Source organism: Balearica regulorum, chromosome Z (genome assembly GCF_011004875.1).
Source record: "Balearica regulorum gibbericeps isolate bBalReg1 chromosome Z, bBalReg1.pri, whole genome shotgun sequence".
Lineage (NCBI taxonomy): Eukaryota > Metazoa > Chordata > Aves > Gruiformes > Gruidae > Balearica > Balearica regulorum.
In genome coordinates this window covers 6,669,478-6,693,551 of record NC_046220.1, presented here as the reverse complement: position 1 = coordinate 6,693,551, position 24,074 = coordinate 6,669,478, and the positions used below count along the sequence as shown (strand labels likewise).

The following is a 24,074-nucleotide window of genomic DNA, read 5'->3' as shown; positions in this document are numbered from 1 at the left end:
ACACTTTCAGACATATTGCCTGCATCCTTGGTCCCGTGGGATTAGGAGGTAGTAACTTGCAGGTAGGCAGACATGCAGGCAAGGGTTTATTGGGGCAATCAGAGGAAAAGAAAACCTGTTTTATAAAAGGAGACCAAAAGAGCTTGTCTTAGTCTGCCAAAACACAGCTGAACAAGGATATAATTGCTCTCTATAAATATGTCACAGAGTAAATGCCAGAGAAGAAAAAGAACATTTCAGTTAAAATTTAGGAACAGGACAAGTGGGGCCATAAATAAGTTTAAACTGGAAATTAAATGATTTTAAGCTGTAGAAAAACATCACAGTCTTCCTAAGGACATTTTAGCAGGGAAGAAAGAAACACAGCTAGTTTTAAATCAGAACTTTCTTGCTCTATGAAAAACTGCCTGGGATAAAGTGGAACGTGGATAGAAGAGGACTAGGTTATGACACAGGGGATCCCTTTTGTTTGTTCTTGTATATCCAACTTTTGGCAAAGGCCTCAATTTAAGTAGGTTAATCAATTCCTATTTCAAGTAGAAATTTTTTCATTCCTTTTATGACAGGTCCAAACTCTCCTGGCTACTGCTATTAATGATATGATCCAATATATTCAGATGGGGCTTCTCATTGCTCCATATACAGCTACAAACATGCTCTCAGTAATACGCAGTGCCAGCAGTGAAGCACCCTTCTCATCACTGGAACTTCTTAAAGCAGCTTTTAATATTGTGACTTGGTATCTGACTCTTCTAATTTACTAAGTAGACTCTGTGCTTTACTTAACAACACTGTTGTCTCTGATACAGATCATTAAATATCTGCAAATGAAATGGAGACGCATGTGGCTGGCTTAATGTCCTGACTGTTGCAATGCTCAGTCAGATGGAAGGTTTGGCTCTGTCTGCTGCAGTGGTTATGTGCAAAACATGAAGAAGACGGCTCTTCTGTTCTAGAGATGTGGTAGGGCAACGCAACCTTTTGCCGATGCATTTTAGTTATGATGCTTTTGAGGTTTAGGATGATGTAAAAATAAAGGAAAATGGTAGTTTCATTATCAGTCTGAACTGCTAAGATAAATGACTCAGGATATTGAGAAAATAAAAGATAATTTCATCACATACTTGTAAATCAAAGACATTACATGAAAAAGAACACAGGAGCTCCTCCAAACACACTATCCTGGTTTAACATTCTCATAAGGAAATAATGTAATGGTTTGAGTAAATTTCAGAATTTGTAGAATTAAGATTAACTAAATAATTTGCAACTGTTTGATAAAATCACAATGCAGAACATATCATGGTAAATAAAACTCCTAAGTTGTGTAAGCAAAACAGCTTGCAGAGTATGCAGTTTAGTGCACCTAGTACAAGAACAAAAGTAAATCATATTTTAGATTCAGGCATACTCAGAAGTAGGAAGACATGACTGAAGAATCTATATCCAGGAAACACCTACATTCTGCATTACAAAATTAAGTATCATATAAACATATATTAAGAAAAAGAATGTGTGGAGAGCCACAGACAGCACAGAGTTGAGTTTCGTATACACAAAGATAGGGAATGTGAGAACAAAAGCCTAAGGATGGGTTTTAATTTGTTGAGACATGACAGGAAACAGAAGACATTTAAAAAAACCAAAAACCCACAAACAAACCAAAACCATGTCATTGTTAATTGAACCATTCTGACACATTTATTTTGGTTGCCAGCAATACCTGCTGGCTTCAGGTAAAGTAAACCTGTGCAGATTTCAGAAAAAAAAAAACATAGACTGTACAGCAGGTTTTCCTGACAATCTCTGAATTGGAAAACTCAGTTAACAAGGAAATTGTATTGATTTGGATTATGCCAGACAAGACCATATCCTTGCTTAGTCAACAATAAGAATACCCACAACACTGGTAGGCTGAAAATGAATGGGGTTTCAAAGATACGTAAGTAAGTAGGATATCCAGTTTAAATAAATGGCAGACAGATAGGATTCACATACTTTTTGCAAGTGCCAGTCAACCAAGCTAATTACAGGGATCAGCATTTCTACAGTCATCCAGAATAAATCAAGGCTTTTCTTTATGTCTTAACGACCTCAGGATTATGCAGGCTGTTTCAACTTCACAGACATAATTCCCAGGGTTTGAACACCCTCCAACCAGTGCTACCCAATCCACATCCCCACATCTGAAGTGAAGCTGTGCTTGTGAGGCAGGGTTTGTCACACTGTGAAGGACGGTGGGAATCCTAGCAACAGTCATATGCTACAGATAGCGATCTCTTACAGAGATGTTGGAAGCAGGAGCTAGAGAAGGTCTGCACTATTCCCGCCCTTTTTTTGGGAATATATATTCTTTCCTTAAGTCATTACTGGACACTGGACAAGGTTGACTTTTGTCTAGACACAGTATAGCCCTCCTCACGCTTTTTTTCAGTTGCCAAACCTTCACTGGTACTTTCACATCAAGTACCTGTCCCAGAGACTAGAGTGACAAACTGCATGTGAGGACAACAGGAAAACATTGCAAACAGTGTTGTTGAAACTGTGGCCTGGGGTGAAGAACTGAAAAGCAATGGAAACAATGCAGTACTCCTTCCAAAATCGTCTGAGTGGAGATTCCCTGCAAAGTGCTGCTAGTGGAAAAAGGATTGGTTTTCCCTTTGGTGTGCTAATGGCAGGTGTTGTTGCCACTAGCCTCCATTGCCCCTAGCCTCCATTGCCCCACAGGGAAGAGGAAAAAACAGGAGGATCTACTAAGGATTGCCCTGCGAAGTTGGTATTTCTGCTTATTTCTTCTTAGATGCTCCACAGTCTGTGCTATGGAATAATTGTCATTTTTGTCCACACCACATGTAACATCACCTACCTCAAATATTCATCAGACCATGAGAGATCTGTGCCAAGCATCAGCAAGTTTTACCATTTCCTTGTTGCTTTTAGAAGTTAGGGTTGTGATTTTCAGCTAATACTATAAATTATCAAATACACTGAGATACTGGCTTCTGCTTAAGCCAGCTTTCATCTCAGTGAGTTGTAGAAATTTCCCAAGCTACATAAACTGCAGAGCACACAGAGCATGGGTCACTGCCCTAGGATCTCTCAGTTACCAGTAGTTTCAATCTTGTAGGGTCAGCTCAGTTTTATTTCCTTTTCAGAGGCCAAATGCTCAGATTCACTTGCATCCAAATATCAGGGTTCACAGTCTAAATGCCATTCTCTAGGCTGTTTTGCCAGGGCAGGGTTTTTAAAAAGTCAGATAGCAAGGGTTAAAAAAAAAGACCCAAACACCCAACCTATCCTTGTGAAGACCTCCATAAACTAACCCTAGCAGAGCTCCATCTCCCAGCCTGAGCGCTGCCAAAGAAGAGATTGGGAGCTGTGCTAATCCCTAGTTAAATTTAATCTACACTAGGAATGGTTGGTAGATTAAGCTACATAGGTACAGCAATGCTGACAGGTCGTTCCTAATGTAGGCATAGTTATAAGAGAAAAAAAAAAGCCTCCAAGAGCATAATTGATAGCAGTTGGTGATCAAAGCAAGCTGTATTACAGAAAGCCCAGGTTTATTACACTTGCTGAACTGCACCAATGGTACATGACACAGTGGACAAGCGATCTGTGGAGCAGCTACGGACCCCGAGTCCTGCTCTCCTGTGCCTGTGGCTGCCTCACAGAAAGCCTATGGTTTGCATCCTTGAGCCAGCCCAGCAACTTGCCCCTATTTTGGCCAAGATGGCGTATCTGCTGCTGCAGTAGCTGCTACTGCTGTGAACTGGAGGGCAGGTGCTCTGCCTGAGCCACAACAGGAAAAAAGGTGAACCCCATCTTAGGTCCTGCATTGTACATATACAATGCTACATACATACATACACATATTTATATATGTGTATATATGTATCTGTACATGTATATGTACGTTTGTATGGATGACCATTTAAACTTTGGTTTGAATTCACTGTGATAATGCACGATATGCTCATGGCTGACATGACTGCATCAATAAAAGCTGGGAAGATAAACCAGCATGCAAGAATTTTGTCATCCTCTCTCTAGAGATGTCTGCACGAGACAAGGAGAAAAATTACTAAAAAAATCTGCAATAAAATAATTTGTCTCTCTTTTTTACTCTTGAAGCAAGACACATTATAACCTGCTCTGACAAAAGAATGACTACTTATGCAGTTATTATGGATCCCAGACAGAAAGTGAGTATTTATTCACAAACTATTATCTTGCTGTTCTCTGGGACTGGAAAATCACAGGATGGACTTGAGGAGGTCCCAGATGCGATCTTCACACCTACCCCTCCTTCATCCTTGTGTAATGGGTAATCTGTTTCTAAAATGGGTTACTCATGTACAATTGCTATTTTAAAATTCTTACAGGGACTGTACATCCAATGAGAGAAGAGTTTGTAATTTGGGGGGCCATAGCTAGTATTATAGCAAAAACTAGTACAGAAAATGTCACTGAAATTAGCAAATGAGTAAAACCCATGGTTTAATTGGCTGACACATGATAACAATCTTATAAAATACCTTTGTCTTTTAGTCAATTTGCAGAATGGATACCATTTTAAAAGTACTTTCATAAACCTCAAAATGCAATAATCTGAAAAGCTTAAATATAATAAATGAGCTTTTTAATAATCTAGTCTCACTTGGATAACACTGTAGACAGTAGAAATCTATTTCTAAAAAATCAGGTCATTGCTCGAATTAAATCTGACATAGACATAAAAGCATGCATATAAAGCCTGCATTTAATGAAGAACAATTTTGCACCTCCAACATGCCACTAAAAGATTACACTACGTATAGAATTAGTGCCTTTGAACCCTGCTATTTTCAGGCAAAATTTACATGAGACATCTTTTGAGGTATAGTCATGGATTTGTTTTATATAAATGTAGAGTAAGGACTGTTTTCCTTGCACTTCTAGACTAACTTGCAGCATTTAGCTTTGATCTTTGTTGGTGTCAAGATGGAACAATTCCTGCTGTTAAATACCAGAGGCATTTTACTCTCAGGGAGTCACAGCATCTCAGATGTGCTGCGGAGAAAAACAAAGAAATGTGATACTTTTTCTTCTATGGGAAGGGCAGAGAAATTGCAGTGACAAAACAAGGTTTTTTTTCTCCAAGAATGTGGGTGAGGAGCTAGAGGAGAGGAAAGGAACAGTTTTTGGCTGAGCATCTGTAGGTGTGCTTTATTTACATGGGTTACCCAAGGGAAGACAGCCCTTCCTCAGCTGTAAAGCAGCTCTAAAGGCAGAAGTGCTAAGCAAAGCAGATTGTAGTCTAGATTTGGGCAGGAAGCGCAAAGGTATGACTGCAGGTAGGATTGTGGCTTCCCTGCTGAAACGAGGGGGGGAACAGGAGAGAATACTGAGACAAGTCTAACACTCATACCCACAAATCATCAGTCAACGTACCATTCTCCATAAACCAGAAGGTGGTTGCAATAGATCACATCTCTGGGGAGCAGAGTGAGAGCAAGAGGAGAATACCTAAGTCAGAGAAAGAACTGAGAATGTGCTGTGGCTGTGCACTGTTCCTTACAGCTACTGTGTGAGTTAGTGGGTGACCTCAATTTTACAACTGGGACATCAAAGACTGTAAAGCCAGATGCTATTTAAAAGCTGAGAAATTCCCTTCATTTTTACTATAAAAGGACTGGTACACATATTTTATGAAGGATTTCAAATTGGTCATAAGACAAGAAAAAAAAAAAAGCCTTCAGCACTAGTCCTCTACTACAAACACCTCTGTTTAAATGTCTCAAATTAGATTTTGTTGGAAAAAAGATACTGGCACACTCATAACCCGACATACTTTCCATTATAAATTCATTTCTAGTGTAAACTCTGAACGTACAAGCTATAAATAGCACCTTGACTACAACATAGACTTTCACTGTGTGCTCTGAATTCAGAAACAATATTTGGACTTTAGCTGGTTTCTTTCTTTATAATTCTTCATCACTTCTACCATTTATTTACTATTTATTTACCTTTTAATAAAATTTTTTTAGAAACTTTTTCCATAATATTATTCAGACAGGAAATAAAAGAGGTATTTGCAGTGAAAGGCCTTGCACTTGCGGCTCAGTGAGCAATACAGCGCAGTTCCTTGCTGTGCCATGGCATAACAAGCAGTAAATCCCAGGAAGAAAGAACATCCAGGACTATGGTCCAGTGTCCTTTGATTTAATATCCAACCTCCCTGCGCTTACTTCAAACTTTTGTGGCTGTTAAGCATCCCCACTTTGTCAGTCAATTCTGATTTTATCCAAAGTATTTTCTTTTACCTTTCCTCAGAAGCCTTCTTTACCTTCATGAAAAGTTTTAACCATTTTCCACTGTCTTGCCACCTGCATGTTTACCCCCAGCTTAAAAATTCTCCTATCTTGTGTTTACATGGTAAGAAAATAAGATAATAAAACCTAACTAGTTAGCATTCCCTAAGACACCTAAAAATAGATCCCTAGATGCTCTAAAACACCTAGAACAATGTTACTAGTTGGAAAAAGACCCCACAAAACCTATGAAAAATGAACTAACCAAACACAAAACCCTAAGGTAAACCTTTCTAAAATGTATGAAGGTACTTGAGACTGCTGGTTTTTAATGTTTTACAACGATAAAAAAAAAGACAATAATATCTGTCTAGGCATAGCTTCCATTTTGCTAACCATCAGAAAAAAGGAAAACTGATCTAACATTTGGGGTTGGCAAAACAGAGTCGTGGGTACTGTCAAAGACAAACGTTTGTTAGAATGTAAGAGGAGTAGTTAAACAACACTGTCTATACTTCTTGGTCACTGAAGCAAAGGTTATTAATTTCACAAGAGATATCCACAGCTTACTGTAGTGATATGCTATAAATTTAGTAAACATTTTCAGCAGTGCAAGCTACCTGAGGCAATATCCTGACCTGAAAATGTTTTCTGGCAAAGTGTTCCTTGCTGGTCTGTTACTTGATGGTGACTCTGTACGATGTCTTTGAGCAGCACACAGGATGCAGTCATTGCATAGACACTGTAAATGGAGTTTGTTAGGATTCTTTGTGTAATGGATGTAAAGCTGTAAGATTTCTCTTTGCTTTGAAATGGCTAAATATGTTCCAGAATATGTTTTTATTTAAAAAAAAATTAAATTAAAAAATAATTTTATCTTTACCTTCACTTTTACCAAATGACTTAATGCTGGTTGTCATATTTGTAATGCAATTTAAGATGTAGGGATGAAAAGCGATTTGTAAGAACTATTATTTTCATGGTTCTGAAGAAAACCTTCCAAATACAAGCTCGTGGCAAGCAGCAGCAGCTCCGTGGTTCCTAGCTGAACCTGCAGTATTCTACCTAGAACAGTATCTCCCAGAGGGTCCCACCGCTCCTATTCTTTTCAAAGAAGTAAAAGTATAATGTCAGAAGTATAGCAATTACTATTTAAACATAACACAGCTAATGCTTTCATGGGTAATAGCTGTAGCAGAAATACTCAGCTAGTTCTCCTAAGTCAACTACTGCAAACAGGTGAATGGGCACATGCAAACTGCTCAGAAATATGGGGTTAAACCTCTGGTCCTTCCATGTGCCACTTCTGCCACATTGCTATGGTGTATATCATATCGACCCACAATGGGGATAGGATTAAACATCACACTTCTTAAAGCATCATTTACTACTGTTTGCCCAAGTTCATGTTGGCTTTCCTGAAATTCCAAGGTCATAAATGTCCTCTTCCACATCTTGAATACCCTAAATTCTCTAAATCTAAATGTCCCCAATATCTTCTTATGCAATAAATACTCAGTTTAAATGTGAACATGGTGTATAGAAACTGGTTTTAATATCAAAGTATCTTTGGAGTGCACTGAATAGTGTGTAAAATGGTGTCCTGGCCAAATACTCCTTATGAAATCAATATGCACAAGACATGCTGCACTGACTGGGCTGAATAAGAGGAAAATAAAGGAAGATTTGATGTGAGGGATGTGAGATGCATTTCTATTGCAGCAGTTGAAGAGTCAAGCCTCTTTGATACGTATGCTATCAAAGGTGACTCAGGGCAGCTTGTGCAAACAGGCAGTTGCTAGGACTACTGGAATAGGCATGATCTCACTGCACAGCTTGCCTATGCCAGAAGCCAAGGGAACAGCTGATGCGGGCTCAACTTTGGAGGGCAAGTGGAACAACGGATGTTACTGGAGCAAGAAGGGCAGCTTCACCTGCCCAAGCACAGCAGTTGCTCTCCCTATTGCTGCTTTCTATCCAGCAGCCAGGGGAGAGTTCTCCACACCTCTCCCCCTCTGCTCTCTGTTCCAGCTCTGTCTGTCTCCCATCCTTTCCTTGTGGCAAAAGGCACTTGACCAAGAAAAGACCTGAACTTTCCTCCTTGGAATGACAAAATTCAGTGTCTCCTTTGTGGTGGTAAACCTTCATGACTTAAGGTGTCAGGAACCAAAATTTGAACTTTACTTTGCGACATCTGTATCAAGCACCTACCCCCCAGAAATACAATCAGGAAATCAGCACAGCAGGGATTAACATGCTGGCTGAGAGCCAACCTGAGGGCCTGGACATGTCCTAGCTGGTCAGACCCATGGCACTGTTTGCAAAAGAGGTTTTGTGAAGCTTGAGAGCAGACTGATGGCACAGCCCAAGGCTACAGCTCAGTGTGGGGTTCACAGCCTGTCGTTGCCTAAGAAGTGGTATGGCTAGATGAGGACTTAGCAGTGCAATGGGAAGCTTGGCTTCCCAAGTTTAGCTTTCTCAAACTTGACTTAGACACCTTTCGATGCCTTGACACAGAGATCACATATTGTGATAACTGAATCCTTCCTTCAGCACATGGAGGATAAAACCTTTATGACAGTAGCAATCCATCTAACCCAAGGAGCTAGGATGGACGACAAGACATATTGACATGACGGATGATGTTGTTGGTCAGCATATGAAATACTTTTACCTGCTTTGAATATGAAGTAAGAAATACCTAAAAGTATTCCCACCAAGTCTATGAATTTATAAATTAATAATTTCAGAAGCTATATATACTTTAAAGGGAGGACGAGGTCAGAAAATCAGAAGGAATATTACTGGCCTCTGAGTCAATGAGCTAGGAGACATTAGCATATGCAATCTTTACTGTAATTATTTAACATTTTTCAGGCTGCTGTATTAACCTTTGGAAAAGTAAATAATGGAAAGTTACATGACTATTTTCAACAAAGCATGAACCAGAACTTCCTTTTTTTGTCTTCTTCATATGGAGCAATAAACTTATTGCTCAAAGAATTTTGACCAGATTTTTATTTGCCTTCTACTCATGTAGCCATTTGTATCTTCATAAAGTAAATGCATAGTATTCACATACAATATATCCTAAACAAGGTGAATAATAGGAGTTTCCTTGCATTGAAAAAGGTGCATAAATTTCCATATGTGATTTCTATTACTATATATATTTTTTAGCTTTAACTTTGATCACTAAAATGTGTACAGATCTAAAGGGACAAACTGTATGAATTTTTGTAGGTTTTTTGTTGTTGTTTCTACATTTTCTCTGTGTAATTTGTTGTATCTTTTCTAGAAGCAAATTGAAAATCTTCTGGGGCAGAGGATGACTTTTTTTTTTTTTTAAACTATATAATTCCTAGTACTCTCAAGCTATCTAAATTCTTTTCTTTACCTACACGCCCATTTTCATTTCCTTACTTTCTTGTAGTCTTTACCATGCAGGAATCTATTTTTTATTTGGAATAATGACTATATGAGGTACTATAGAAGATGACAGCCCCAAGCAATAGGAGTGCTGAGAACTATTCCAGATTCTAGAGGAATTGTTGGTTTGGGCTCAGAGACTAGCTTGCTGTGATACAGTGTTATATGAAAGCTCACAAACCCCTTTGAAATCAAAGAATGGTAGGGGTTGGAAGGGACCTCTGGAGATCATCTAGTCCAACCCCCCTGCTAAAGCAGGATCACCCAGAGCAGGTTGCACAGGATCACATCCAGGCGGGTTCTGATTATCTCCAGAGAAGGAAACTCCACAACCTCTCGGGGCAGCCTGTTCCAGTGCTCGGTCGCTCTCAGAGTAAAGATTTTTGTCATGTTCAGATGGAACTTGCTGTGTTCCAGTTTGTGCCCGTTGCCCCTTGTCCTGGCACTGGGGACCATTGAAAAGAGTCTGGCCCCATCCTCTTGACATCCATCTTTAGATATTGATAAGCATGGATGAGATCCCCTGTCTTCTCTTCTCCAGGCTGAACAGACTCAGCTCTCAGCCTTTCCTAACGAGAGATGCTCCAGTCCTTCTAATCATCATTGTAGCCCTCTGCTGGACTCTCTGATGGGTGCATCCCATCAGGGCCCAAGGATTTGTGGATGTTGAGTATGCCTAGATGTTCTCTAACCCGATCCTTTTCGACCAAGGGAAGGTCTTCCTTTCTCCAGACTTCCTCTCTTGCCTCCAGGATCTAGGATTCCTGAGGGCTGGCCTTAGCAGTAAAGACTGAAGTGAAGAAGGCAGCAGCTCCACCTTCTCTGTATCCTCCATCACCAAGACACCCACTTCATTCAGCAGTAGGCCCACATTTTCCCTAGGCTTCCTTTTGCTGCTGATGTATTTGAAAAAGTCCTTCTTGTTGTCTTTGACATCTCGTGTCAGATTTAATTCCAAGTGTGGCCTAGCCTTCCTTGTTGCATCCCTACATTCTCTGAAAATTAAGTCATGAGTTTAGCTCAAAAAAAATGATGTGATATCAACTGAGCAATGATTGATGATACAGATGTACTCTCCATGCAGTTCCTCTGGATTTCCTTCATTATAATCCCTTCCAAAGCCATTGGTGATGGTCAGGATTAGATTGGCTTGCATGAAGGCAGATACACACTTTCTGGGACAGTGTCACAACAAGAAATTTATATGGCACTGAGCTGGAGGTAATGATATGCCTTGCTTGACTGAATTGGTTTCACAGCCACATTTTATAGGTGGCTCTATACCACTCCCAGATAAACTGATGAGGGTGCTTACATGAATACCTGTATCTTCATACCATCCCTGTGAAGAGGGGAAGTTTTATCATCCCTTTTTTATAGATGGAGGAATGAAGGACTAAGAGCTCCTAACTTATTCAAGGTCATGCAGGGATTTAAGTTGCTTCTCAAGCAACAGTAAAATATCTTTACTTTCATCCCTATTGCAAGTAGTACATAATTAAAGATAACAATTAATATCTGTTTTCAGATGCCTGAATCTTAAATTGATATTTTGTTACAGCCTCTCTGCTAGTACGTCAATCACATTTCGTCCCTTCAAACAGCAAGGAGTTAAGATGGCAATGATTCCCTGCAAGTCCTTTGTGGGCACTCCATTATGCAGGGAGAGATTCTCAGTCTCAGTGGCAGGGAGATATAAGCAGTAAGGTGCTGGTCTTCAGATTTGCAATAAAGTCATCTGACTTGTAATCATACTAGAATTCCTGCAGCAGTGAAATGATAAACTACATTAAAAGGATACAGCAAGTACTAACTTATTGCTAATGGCCCATTTTGTGCCTGTGGACCTTTGGCTATCCTCTGCTGTGATTTTTTTTCAGGAGGAGGAAAGCAAAGGTCAGAATCATAGGCAAATCTGTTGGTTCATTCCTCACTGTCCAAGCAATACACCATATGGAATATATTTGAAGTCATTTTGAGATGAAAGATAACACTTGAAAAGGCTCTTCTAGCACTGAATCAACCATGAAGTACCCATAGCTTCCTGAGTCAATCTAGAGATGCTGATCAGTTTAGTGCTGGAGAATTGCATTAAAGGTCAAAGCCAAGAGCAATTAAGGACTGCATAATAGGAAATGGAAGAGTCATTTGGGAAACATAGTGTAAATGAACCTCATGTTTTCTGTACACTGTCTTTCTTTGCTTCCTTCTCTAAATTCCACTAAACACAGTTTTAAGAGGACTGTTCAACATTTGAGAGCAGTAATTACCATGCACAGAAGGGGTGAGCTTCCTCCTCACATCTCTCTGTTCTTGTTTGAGGAAAAGCAATATCATAGTTTTGATATTTTTTACTCGTTCTTTCTTCCTCACTATTTTTGCCCTTCTTCCTCTTTCCTTGAATGGCATCAGAAAATGGCATTGGACTTTTTACAAGGGTAGGCAGTGATAGGACAAGGGGTAATGGCTTTAAGCTGAAGGACGGTAGACTTAGATTAGATATTAGAAAGAAATTATTCACTGTGAGGGTGGTGAGGCACTGGAACAGGCTGCCCAGAGAAGCTGTGGCTGCCCCTGGCTCCCTGGCAGTGTTCAAGGCCAGGTTGGATGGGGCTTTGGGCAACCTCGTCTAGTGGAGGGTGTCCCAGCCCATGGCAGGGGTTGAAACTAGATGATCGTTAAGGTCCCTTCCAACCCAAACCATTCTAGCACTCTATGAAATGCTGCCAGAGTGGAGGTTTGGCATAATTTTGTAATATCTTGTCCTTCTTTATTCTTGTGCTTTTGTATATCCAAGTAGTCAAGAAAGAACCCATAGCCCTTTTTAGCTAAAATCAATGACTTAACTTTCTGTTCAGTACTATGAGTCTAGGTAATAAACGAGGAAATATGAATTTGACTGAATTTGCACAGCAGGGTCAGGTAGAGTTGGTTGCTCAGGCCTGTGTCCTGCTGGGTTTGTACTGTCTCCAAGAACACAGATGCTTCCACCATCTCAGGGAAACCTGTTCCAGTGTTCAATCACCCTCACAACATCAGTTTCCTCTTATGTTTAAACAGAATTTCTTGTATTTCTGTGTGGGGCCCTTAGCCTCCTGTTCGTGTCACTGGGTACCATTTTCACTGAGATGAAAATGCCCCTTTCAGTCTCACTTAACCCAGTGATACAGAGAATTGCTAGACCAAATCATGTGGTTAGGACTCTCTACTGCAGTTCACATATTCAAGCTTTCCATTGCAAGCACAAAGACCAAAAAGACTTTTCTTAGTGGGAGTCAAGACTCTTATCTAATATTATGACTTTAAAACTGATGACCTAATAAAACAAACCCACAAAATGTTATGAGAATTGCAAGAGTTGACTGTTATGCTTTCTAGGCCATCTGCCATATTTAAACTTCCATGACAGAGAAATATGAACCAAAATTCTCTTTGAGAATCTGTATTTCCTTTGTACTAATTCTCCATACTGAAGCCTGGGAAGACCTTATAGAGAACCAGAATTGCCTTTTACATTTTTTCAGATCTGCAAGATTTCCTAAAATAATATGCATCAAAAACCATGGGAATAAAAAGTTACAGCTGTTGACCAGCAGAGTGTTGATTTGTTTTCTTGTTCATATTTATTTGGACATTGCACAGTAACTGAACTTGTAAACCTTTAATTGCAAAAGAAGAGACATATTCTTGCTTCTGGTTTTCCTCTAGACTACAAAGACTATCTATAAATTTCCCTGAAGTAGACACAATGGGACTGTGACTCCGTTGCCAAAAAAGCCATTGCTCATAGGTGGCATTTCTGTGATCTTAAAAAAAAGACAAAATTTATTAAACCAAGATCCTGGATTTCTAATGACTTTGGACCATAGTTTAAGGCATATTCAAGCCTGATATAAGAAATGTGCTAAATTGGCTATTTGGTGTCAAAGGAACTAAAAAATGGAGAACTCTTACATTGGACACCCGCATGTCCTTCTCTTTTGATACATTTGTTAGGGCGAGGTCTTGCCCATGTGGGCTCCATTATTACACTACATCTGTAAGATTTTATTTAACTTTCATGTGAGAAACTCAGTATAAATTGGACAGTTGGTACATATATATACACACACAAACATATATATGTATATATATATATATTTAAAAAAACACATGAAACCTGTAAATTCTAGTTCCATAGCAGTTTCTGGAGTAATAAATAAATAAATAAGAATCAATGAATATCATTGTCTGCACAAGGAGGGTAGTTTTCTGAGATGACTATGTTGCAAAATGCAAATCACAGAAACAAATACAAATTTGTTCAAACTCATAATCAACTAGAAATAAAAAGTCACATTTCTCCAATATAACGTCAGAAGAAGGCTGAAGTCCAAAGAAATTGTAGTAATTCAGTTATGGTGCAGTCCTGAACCAACATTCCTCAGATAAAATAATAGAAGCTGCATCAATCATCAGATGAACCAAAAATAAGTCACCCTCACAACATGGCTTGACAGGATCTATGTCTCCTGGTCTCGAAATAAATGTTTGTGCTTTCCCTTGACACTTGCAGTGTTTTCCACAAATGTGGTAGCTTTGATTTGCTGATAGATGACCACTATTCCTTGGCAATGTTCTATTCAAGTGTCATTATCTCATAATTCTCTGCATAATTTTTTGCTGCTTGATACTTCTTGAAAAACAGTAAGTCTAAAGTTTCTATCAGCTTGATACCTGAAATGAATCACTCAGTGCAGTGATATGCATAGGTGAGGATTCTTCTTTCATCTCAGATTTGCAGTACATGATTAAAAATAAGTAATTCTCAAACTCCATTTACCCAGCTGATATTTGAAGCCAGACTGGACTCAACTGTATTTGTGAAGATGATGTATTTGAATTACCACATTCAAGAACAAAGAGTTATCTTCATAAGCCACAAACTGTGAAAACTCATTAACCTCTTTAATTTTGTTAAATATTATTCTGCTTGTTTAGATCCTGAAGCAAGTTACAGTTTTCAAAAGTATTTCTCCAAACAAAAGTATCTAATTCAGTAGAATTATAGAAAAGTTGTCCAAGAAAGAACCCAAAGGAGTCACCACCTGCATACTTCTATCCGTTTTATCTAACGTGATATCGAAAACTGAAACAATGGGACTTCACAGGCTTTCCAGGCAGCCTATTCCTGAGCTTTCTCATCTTTTAGAAATCTCTTTCTCCATTCTTTCTCCCTGCAAATGGACCTAATACTTCTCTTTCTCTGCCATAGACATAGGGAGCAAATGGTTTACTCTATTTTTGTAGCACCATTTTATGATTTAAAGACTATTATTATGACTGTCCTTCTGTGTATTCATCTTTAGGCTAGGCTAGGTTAGGGTTTTCAGCTGGTTCTTCCAACTCATGTTTCCTAAACTATCATTTTTATTATTTTCCTTATGACTTTCTTTAGCTGGTTTATACAGATCTCAAAATGAAGTACTTGGCACCAGAACAAACTCAAATGAGACCTTAAACCTTACTCATGTCTGTAGATTGTTTTCTTTCTGCCTCAGTTTACCATATTCTATTTCTTGAAAAGTTTTTTTCCCATTTTTTTCTCCAATTAGGCAAGAACATTTTCACTTCAACACATAGCTTCCAAAATAATTCCATATCTCCCTATTTTGTGTTGTCTAAAAACTTAAGCATATTTTCTATTCCATCATCCAAGTTACTAATGAAAATATTGAAGACTAACAAAGCTGACTAGGCCTGGCAAAATCCTATTTGATATGTGCTTCTGTTTCACAGTGAGCTATTGATTTCCTAACCAGTTTTGAAAACATGTCACATTAGTTTTATCAAGACAATATTTTCCTAGCTAGCTTATGAAGATGTTATACATGCCACTATCATTCTCCCATCCTACTGGGGAATGCCGTACTAGATTTGAAAGGTTTTCTTATTGTCTGATTTGATCAGAGTGAAACATACAATAAAATGCAGATGCAATCAGATATGGAGGTTGCTTTAGAAAAACGTAATAGTCGCATGCTTCTCTTAGCCTGCTTATGGGGGAAACCAGAATGAAATGCCTCGAAACTAGAGGCAACAACCCATTCATTGGCTAAAAGACCAGATGTTGGTAATAAAGAAAACCATTCAGACACATTGACAAATGTTTTATTATTCTTTTGATCTATTCTGAGAGATTCTTGGTTAAAAATTGCATTTTTTCCGGCTGGATTTCCCAGGACATATCGTTGTTTATTTTACTCCACCGCACCTTTGGCTCCTGTACAGACATTCTACTTGTACCTGTTCTTTTCTGCTTTTTATATTTTATGTTACCAGAATGAGACCAGTATGCCACACATCTGCAGTGCAACTGCTTTTTTCTCTGGCACATGGTTTACAGGCTCAAAGGAGCTGTGTTGAAAGACATATAATGCCTGCGGCAGTCCAGTGCTTCTATCTGCCTCCTACTATGTGCTCCCTTACGCATGGGGCATAAGGAACCAGGTCATTTCAAGCCAGCACAGGGAGCAGTCACATCAGTGTGCCATATCAGCCACCAGCCATCATGTAAATGACTCTGAACATGGTGCCTCTTACCCTGGTGCTTGAATGTGTTGATAGCCTACTTCTTTAGCAAAAGCTAAAGCTAATCTACTGACTTCTGTGTCTTTTCTCATTTGCAACGACATTTGAGAGAATAGATCTGCAGTACAATGTGGCCAGATTATAATCTGGTTTACCAAGTCTTTTAGTCAATGTTTAATAGTAGAAATATAGTAGTCTGTAGTTAACTTTATCAATCATAACAGCTGAATTACCATCCTCTCTATTCAGTGTTTCAGCTGGGAAAAAATCTGAAAAATGCTTGAGAGATCAACATCTTTACTGTCTCTCATTGGTTCTTGGCTCACAGAGATGACCATTAAGTCCCCAAAGTACATCAAAACAGTATGACATGATATATACGTGACCAGACACACCACCACATGCACGACCAGACAAACACACTACATTAATACAGTTTTTAGAATCTTTATTTAGGTTGGAAAAGACCTTTAAGATTATCAAGTCCAACTGCAGTTTATTTCAGTACACCAGTGAAAATGTGTTCTAATCAAACCAATCAAAGAATAAATCCAGCAACATCTGAACAAAAACCCAAACCAAACAAAAAAATCTGCCTGCTTGACTTGCTAGTAAAAGCTGAATCACACTTTGCACACCTATTTAAATATACATAACCCAAACTATTAGAGAAGCAAGTTACAAAGACTCAGCAAAACTTGACATTTTGCTTCAGACATCTGGAAATCCAAAACCATAGTTTATCTGAAAATAACCATGTGCTCATTAATCTTTCAAGTTATGCATGAAATTAAAAACGGAGAGCTTCACTACTGCCTGTACAGCATGCTGGGTGTTAGAAAATGGGAGCAAATTACCTTAGGCAATAAGCAGTGTGTATCAGAAGGTGGCAGCACCATTATGGTTTGCCGTAATTGCAACACACATGTATCACTGCAATTTCAGTAAAAGAACTACCGCACCTACTGTAACATTATTTTTGTCTGATATAGTTATTATAAATCTCTTGGTTGGGCCCAACACTATAATGTTTTCCACAGCTTTTACAAAACAGGAAAATTTGCGATGTGCTTTTCTCATTTCTAGGCAGTATTTTTGTACATGACTCTGGGTTGCGTTTTTCTTTTGCCTGAAAATATGTTTATGGAAAAAAACAACCACCACATAGATATTTTGGGGTGTAGCATGTATTTTTCTCAAATATTAATAAATATATGAGCAGTTACTCAGTTCCAATTGGAGAGTTTGGGAAGTTATTCTAGCAATGAATTTGGTTTTCCTACATTAAACATGTACTTCTACAGAGAGATTCCACAGGTGCAGGTCTCAATTCCTCCACTCTTTGTAAATGTGCACAGTTTTACTTAACACTTTATTGAGGTACTTGTGTCTACAAAGCTAAAGAGATTTGCAGGTTAGGAGATTTATGTACTGCTTTTTGATCAGCCATGTGTGATATTATGAATGCCATTCTGCAAATAGATGAATAGTTTTATTCACTGAGCCCTGTCTGAGTTTCTATTGATTTCACTGAATTACTAATGCAAGTAAAGTTGCTTATATATTGTTTTGCTGGATCAGAATCTCACAGCACAGTGGTATTGTACCGTGCCTTTTGTGTATATGATCTTCCAAAATGTAAGTGCCAAGAAGTGATAGCCACTAACTAGTGGAATAATGAATCACTAGTTTTAAAACAATGGAGGGTAATGGTCTGCATGTTAAAAACTACAAATCGACAGCAGCCTGGCATTTTACACAATCGATTTTCAATCACCAGCCTCAAAAAAAAAAAAATTACACATTCTAATAGAGCATGTGAACATATATATATATACACATACACACATATATATACATATGCATAGATGCATACAAACTATTTCTTCTCTGTGTGTATAGGCATTATTGTAGGAAAGGAATTCTGAATGTAAAGAAGTGTTAATCACAATAGATGCGTGTATGCCTCATGATATAATGCACTAATACTTATTGATACACTTTAGATGATGAGTTGCCAGGTACCATGACATAAGCAGTGTAAATGAACATAATATAACATGCAAAAATCCCCAAACAACCCAAACAACACATTCACTTGTGAAAGTACAGACTAGAAGTGATCAAACAAAAATCTGAACTCTAAGTAACTTTCCCTTCTTTTTCCCCAGAGTAGTTTGAAACATTTGTTTTCTACTACTTAGATTTCTGCCAAATAGATTTCTAAACTAACCTGTCTCCATTGCCCATATGTTCCTAGTAGGCTGCAAGCATTTAAAGTAATTAGGAGATATTACTAATGGAAGGCTGTCTCAAGATAATGGTCTTCTGCCATTAGACAAATGCCAAGATGACATTTTTTGAAGCAAGAGACATATATCCAGGGACATTCTTCTGGTCTCATGATTTTTTTTCTATTATGCCAGACAATTAATGATGTAGATTCTGCTGTAATATCTGATGTGCCCTGCTGTAAGAAATGGTGGTGACTCAGTATGCCAATGACACTAGTGGAAAGCTTTGTTTCAGGAGAAACTCTGCAAAGACTCTCATTAAAAGAGTTTGGGTCTAATTCCATTAGCGGCTCTTGTGATTCACAGTACCAGGCCAGGCAGAGCTAAATAGAAAGGTAGCCACCTGTGAAGCATAGCATCAAGTCAATTAACCCATTTGCTGCTGTGGTATTTCACCTTCCTGGACTTTCATTTGTAAATTTTGCCTGATTAATGGAAAGGCAGATTTCCTTCTCACGTTAGCCATTAACTCATGCATCATGCTAACAACCTCCTATGGTAATATTTCATATAACTCTTGAGAAAAGTTTTTGAAGTGGTCAGTGCAGATTGCTGCTCCGTGACTTCTCAATGCATGTTTTAAAAGTTTGTTTTCAGAGCCATTGATCATGTTCAATATTTCCATTCTGTTGTACTAATTAAAAGGAAACAAAAAAATGTGTTTTCAAAGCCAAGTGAATGAGAAGGACATGGAAATTGTTCGTTCTCCTAAGTGTGATGTTGCCATTTGATTTACTGCTTGATGATGAAAATCAGGAGGAAGCAAGGCACAGGGAGCTTCACTTTGCCCAGTATTTTAACACTTTTCTCCAGTAGCCATTGTGGCACGTACTTGAAAAATGTAGGATCAGAACCATAGATTCATCACTTGGTTTAGGTGCCTAGGAGATGACTGCAGTGGTAGCTGTGATGGTGGTGAAATTTTAAAAGAGCTTAGGAAGTAGAAGCATGTAAACTGGTCGTGTAGCACAGAAACTGTCACAAAGTATACCCAGATTGATGCACGCCTGCTTAAAACCTGGTCATTTCATGGGATCCTTTAGAGCTATGAGAATTGACAGCACCCGAACATCTACTACTGAAGAAACAATCCAGTGGTCCAAAAAGCAATTTTCCTTTCTCCAGTAAAGAGAAAGGACAGTCCAAGAAATAAGCATCTATGAGGTCTGAGGAAGGCAGAGATAAATGACAGAAGAAGAAGATGGAGAGGGATTATGACCTTTTATTAGCCATCAGAAATAATTCAACATTTTCTTTGTCTATGGCTATCATTGACAAAATATTCAGGGACAAAACAAAAGGACGTTTAACAAAAGCACAACCTACATGATAAAGGAGTTTTGCAAGGAGCTTTGAAATCCTTATTGATGAACATAGCTTCTCCTGCCACAATATTTGTACAGAAATCTCTTCAGTTTTACAGTAACAGCTCAATATGTGAAACTGTTAATTTGTGGATGTCCATTACTGAATGATTTAACAAGTGTTTGGAAATAGATATTGGTGGCAAATTACATTAAATAAAAGCCGTACTTATTTTTACCAGATCTAATAAGCACTTAAAAAGCAGAAAGAACCTCCCCTAAAATCGGGGGGGGGGGGGGGGGGGGGGGAGCTAGCTGGTAGTTTTTAATCGTAAAACCAAGTAAAAGTAACTACTTGCAGTTAAGTTGCACCTGGATTAGTTACAGATGTTCTGAATAAAAGGAAAATCTTTTGAAAGACTCTTTGCAATATCCACTAGGTGGCACACAGTGACCATCTTTAGTCGTCTTATCTCCACAAAACCTCCCATTCATATAGCAGATAAAGAACTGCATTATTAATTTATACCACTGCATCCACTCTACACCTAATATTTGTTTAGCCAGCTGTTTCCTCTAATCCTCCTTAAACACCATTGATTGAAATCCTAAGTATATTGACTTTTTTTTTACCCCAAAGAACAGTTTGTTACCTACAAGTTACAAGCTACCTTTTCAAGTGCAGTACTGTATGCTACAGTTACTAACAGTGGAGACAGAATGTCTAATACTTCCTCACAAGCAACAGAAGCAGCTTGTCATATGAAAATATTTTTTTCCCCAAAACTTTTCATTTTCAGAGAGTTTTAAGTAATGCAATACAGTCAGGTTTACAATGAAACAGAAATGTAAAGTATTTCAACTTCCAAGGATAGTTTAACTACTGCTTCAATGCAAAGGCAAATGAAAAGCAGAAAACATTAATTTCAGTTATCACACTTTAATCCTTGCAGTGAATTGGAAAACTTTGAGTATAGTTAAATATAAGCAATTGCAAAGTCACCTCTTCACTTGAAGATCTCAAAACACTTTTTCAAGGTTGGTCAATATTATTTCCAGATTTTTACTGTGGGGCAAGGAGGTTAAGTGACTTGATTAAGTAAGTATTGATAACAGCTCTTTTGGCTCCAGACTGTGACCAATGGTGGACAAAAATATTTCTTTTAAGTCACATTATCGGCATAAAATCAGAGAGGCTGGGACCTGCAATAGAAAATGCTCTTCTCATCCTTTTACAAACCGTAAAAACAAAGATGCACTGCAGCATGCAGCACTGAAACCTACCCCCCCCCCCGCCACCAGCCCCAAGCGTTTGTACTACTTTAGGGTTTTTTCAGTAGCTGATACTTCTTTTAACCATGCTAACTGAAAATTAGAGGAAACTGAACTCGCGAGGTTTATAATGAAAGGATGCTTTACTGTGAATTACACTGTCAGTCATGTCTGTGAAGAGGACACTGCTGTGGATAATACTTTTCTTCATAATGACACAGGGTGTTTTTTTCTCTTTCTTATTGCAATCTGCTTATACATTCAGGAATCGTATTAGGAAGACAGGCTTTTTGGCACAATTTCAGTGTAGACCAACAGTGTCTTGATTATTACACTGACTTTTTTTTTAATTATTATTATGTTACTTGAAAAAGCCGCTCCCTACAAAATTATTTTTCCTATTTTGCTTTAACTGTCATATTGAAAAGTATCACAAATTAATCTTTTTTTCTGTTTTTCTGTTCCTTCCTGCATTCTTCCTTCTTCCCTTTCCCCTCATCACTAAATGTAATACAGGTAAGTACATACAGGTTAGAGTCTCAGATAATGCATTCAGAGCAACTCCACATAGCTATGCTTTACGGGAGTTGAAGACTTACTTCCATTAGATACGATAACCAAGTAAGCATGAGCTGTCTCTTTGTAGCATGAGGATTTGGCATTCTGTGTGACACGCCTTGGCATGAGATTGCTGACTCCTGGTTCCTTTTCCATAGGAGCCGATAATAATTTTCCTGTTTATGATACATTTCTCCATGTGCTGAAAATACTCATCTCTAGAAACAGTGTCTATTGAGAGGTTGTGTATCCATAGCTACACAGCCTCACTGTATATACATTTTCAACATCATACATATTCCTAACAATGTTTTCCTAACAAAACAATAGGAATCTTTCCAGATTGCTTCTTTCCACATTTAGGCACTAAAACAGTCTTAATACCAACTCATCGCTGTTAACAATCTACATGATTCTCTTGTACACATTGCTAGGTTCCCAGAGTCTCCAGAAGGTGTTATATCAGTTACACGACATCACACAGCAACATATACAGAAACATTTTCTGCCCCGAAAGACCCTAGCAGTAATGAACCCCCTTTCGAATGACATACCGATAGCAATAAACCTCCTTAATTGAAACTTGCAGATGCTTTCCAACCCTTTATATCTAAATGTACCACACAGGTAGTTTTGCCATGAAAAACATTTTGAACAACACCTTTATATGTATCTGACCCCCAAAACCCCCAAATAAACCGCCAGTAAAATGATACAGTTATCATAGCCATGGACCAGCTAATGTCCAGCTACACATTCAAAATGCTGTGGCATCTTAACTTCCTTGGTGAGTGGAGACAATACAGAAACCTGTGCCAAATGTTATTTGGGCTTTCTCTGACAATAAATAGCGAAATATGACATCAGTATGTAATTCATCACATCTTATCAAAATCCTTTTCCTCCTAACTGGATGGTCAGTACTTTATACTTCCAGCTCTTGAAATTACTGCTCAGTCTGCTGTCCTCCTTTCCCTACATCCTAAAACTTCTAAAAGCATCAGACTGGATAGAGAAATCCCTCAAGAAAGACAAATCTCTGTGAAATGTATAATCCCATCGGAGGAAGCCACAGAACACAAGTATACAACTTTTGTCTTTCAGACAGAATCTGCAGTTGCAATATGATCTCTCCTTTGGTAACACAGAGCACTTAAAGTCAGACACATTGAAGTTAGCCAGCTTCAATCTGTCTTTCGCCCTCGCCCCCCGCCTCAGCTGCCAAATTAGATTGCTTGAAAATCCCTTCAGTGCAGCCCTGGAGCTGATGCCACAGGCATTGCTCACTGGATCCCCATCCAAATTAGAGAAATAAAGGAGTAAAAAACTTTCCCAAAAGTTTGATTATTTTTTTTTTTTACCTTGCACAGAGCTCCTGAGTTGAGATGCTCTCAGAACTCTCCAGCAGTTTGGAACAGAGGACAGCGAAGTGCCGAGAAAGTTTTTGGTGCTCACCTTAAGTCAGTGTGTGCGCCTATGTCCCGAATGTCTCTTTGTGGCTCTGGGTGGCAGAGGACCCGATTCAGGGAAGAGAGAGCCACTTTCTCACCGAGAGGAAAAGAAAAGCAACACGTCATGAGTTAAGTACGCCTCCAAGATGTCTTAATTACAGCTCAACGTGCTTTCCATTCAGACCCCAGGAATGAGAGGAAAAAATAAACCCACACACGCGGTTTCTCTCTCTCACACCCACCCACCCACCCACCCAGCCCGTCCCAGCACACTGCCCTGTCCCTCCAGGTCCCTGTCCTCGCCCCTTAGGTCCTGCCCTCCCAGATCCGCACCTCGAAAAGCCTCTTGCACCACACACAAGTCTCGAGCTAAAAACTACACGGGGCTAAAAAAAAAAAAAAAAAAAAAAAGGAAAAAGGAAAAAAAAAAAAGTTGTTAGTGTTTCTCGTGAAGGGATCATTGAATTTAGGGATTTAGGGTGTGTGACACCCTGAGAAACATGATACTTCTGACCACTTGCCTCTGCTCGCTCCCAGCCCCCTCTTCTTATTTACCCCCCACCCGACCATTAACTTTGAGGGTGGGAACGTGGTTTCGAATGGGCAGAAAGTGATGCATTAAAGGTGGGGGGTGTGTAGTGGGGTGGAAACAGCTGGACCTAACAGGATCCCGTTGTGTTTTGGTTTTACCCCCAACTTCCAATTGAATTATTAATCCAGGAAACAAGCCCAGCTTCTCTTATTACACCCCAAATACAGAACACGCCTTGCTCTCGGCACTGCCATCACAAAACCCTAAAGTCAGGGAACTGTTAGCCCCGAGTCTTTATGCAATTTCTAAACACCACCTCGGGCCAAAGTGCTCCTACAGCATCAAAAAAAATCTCTGGATTATGGTGC

The 24,074-nt window shown here is 38.9% G+C and overlaps 1 protein-coding gene across 5 annotated transcripts in view; it reads right to left on the bottom strand.

Annotated features, from left to right (window-relative positions):
- The window catches only part of HAPLN1 (hyaluronan and proteoglycan link protein 1), a 68,100-nt gene extending 44,354 nt beyond the window's left edge, over positions 1-23,746 (bottom strand). For 2 of the 5 annotated variants that reach the window (XM_075740123.1, XM_075740128.1), the window contains exon 1: positions 23,179-23,414. The gene's annotated coding sequence lies outside the window, so the exon portion shown is untranslated. Of the gene's footprint in view, positions 1-23,084; positions 23,416-23,507 lie in introns of those variants that run through there. The other 3 variants (XM_075740126.1, XM_075740125.1, XM_075740129.1) reach the window with 3 other exon arrangements.
- Positions 23,747-24,074: the final 328 nt, after the last annotated feature.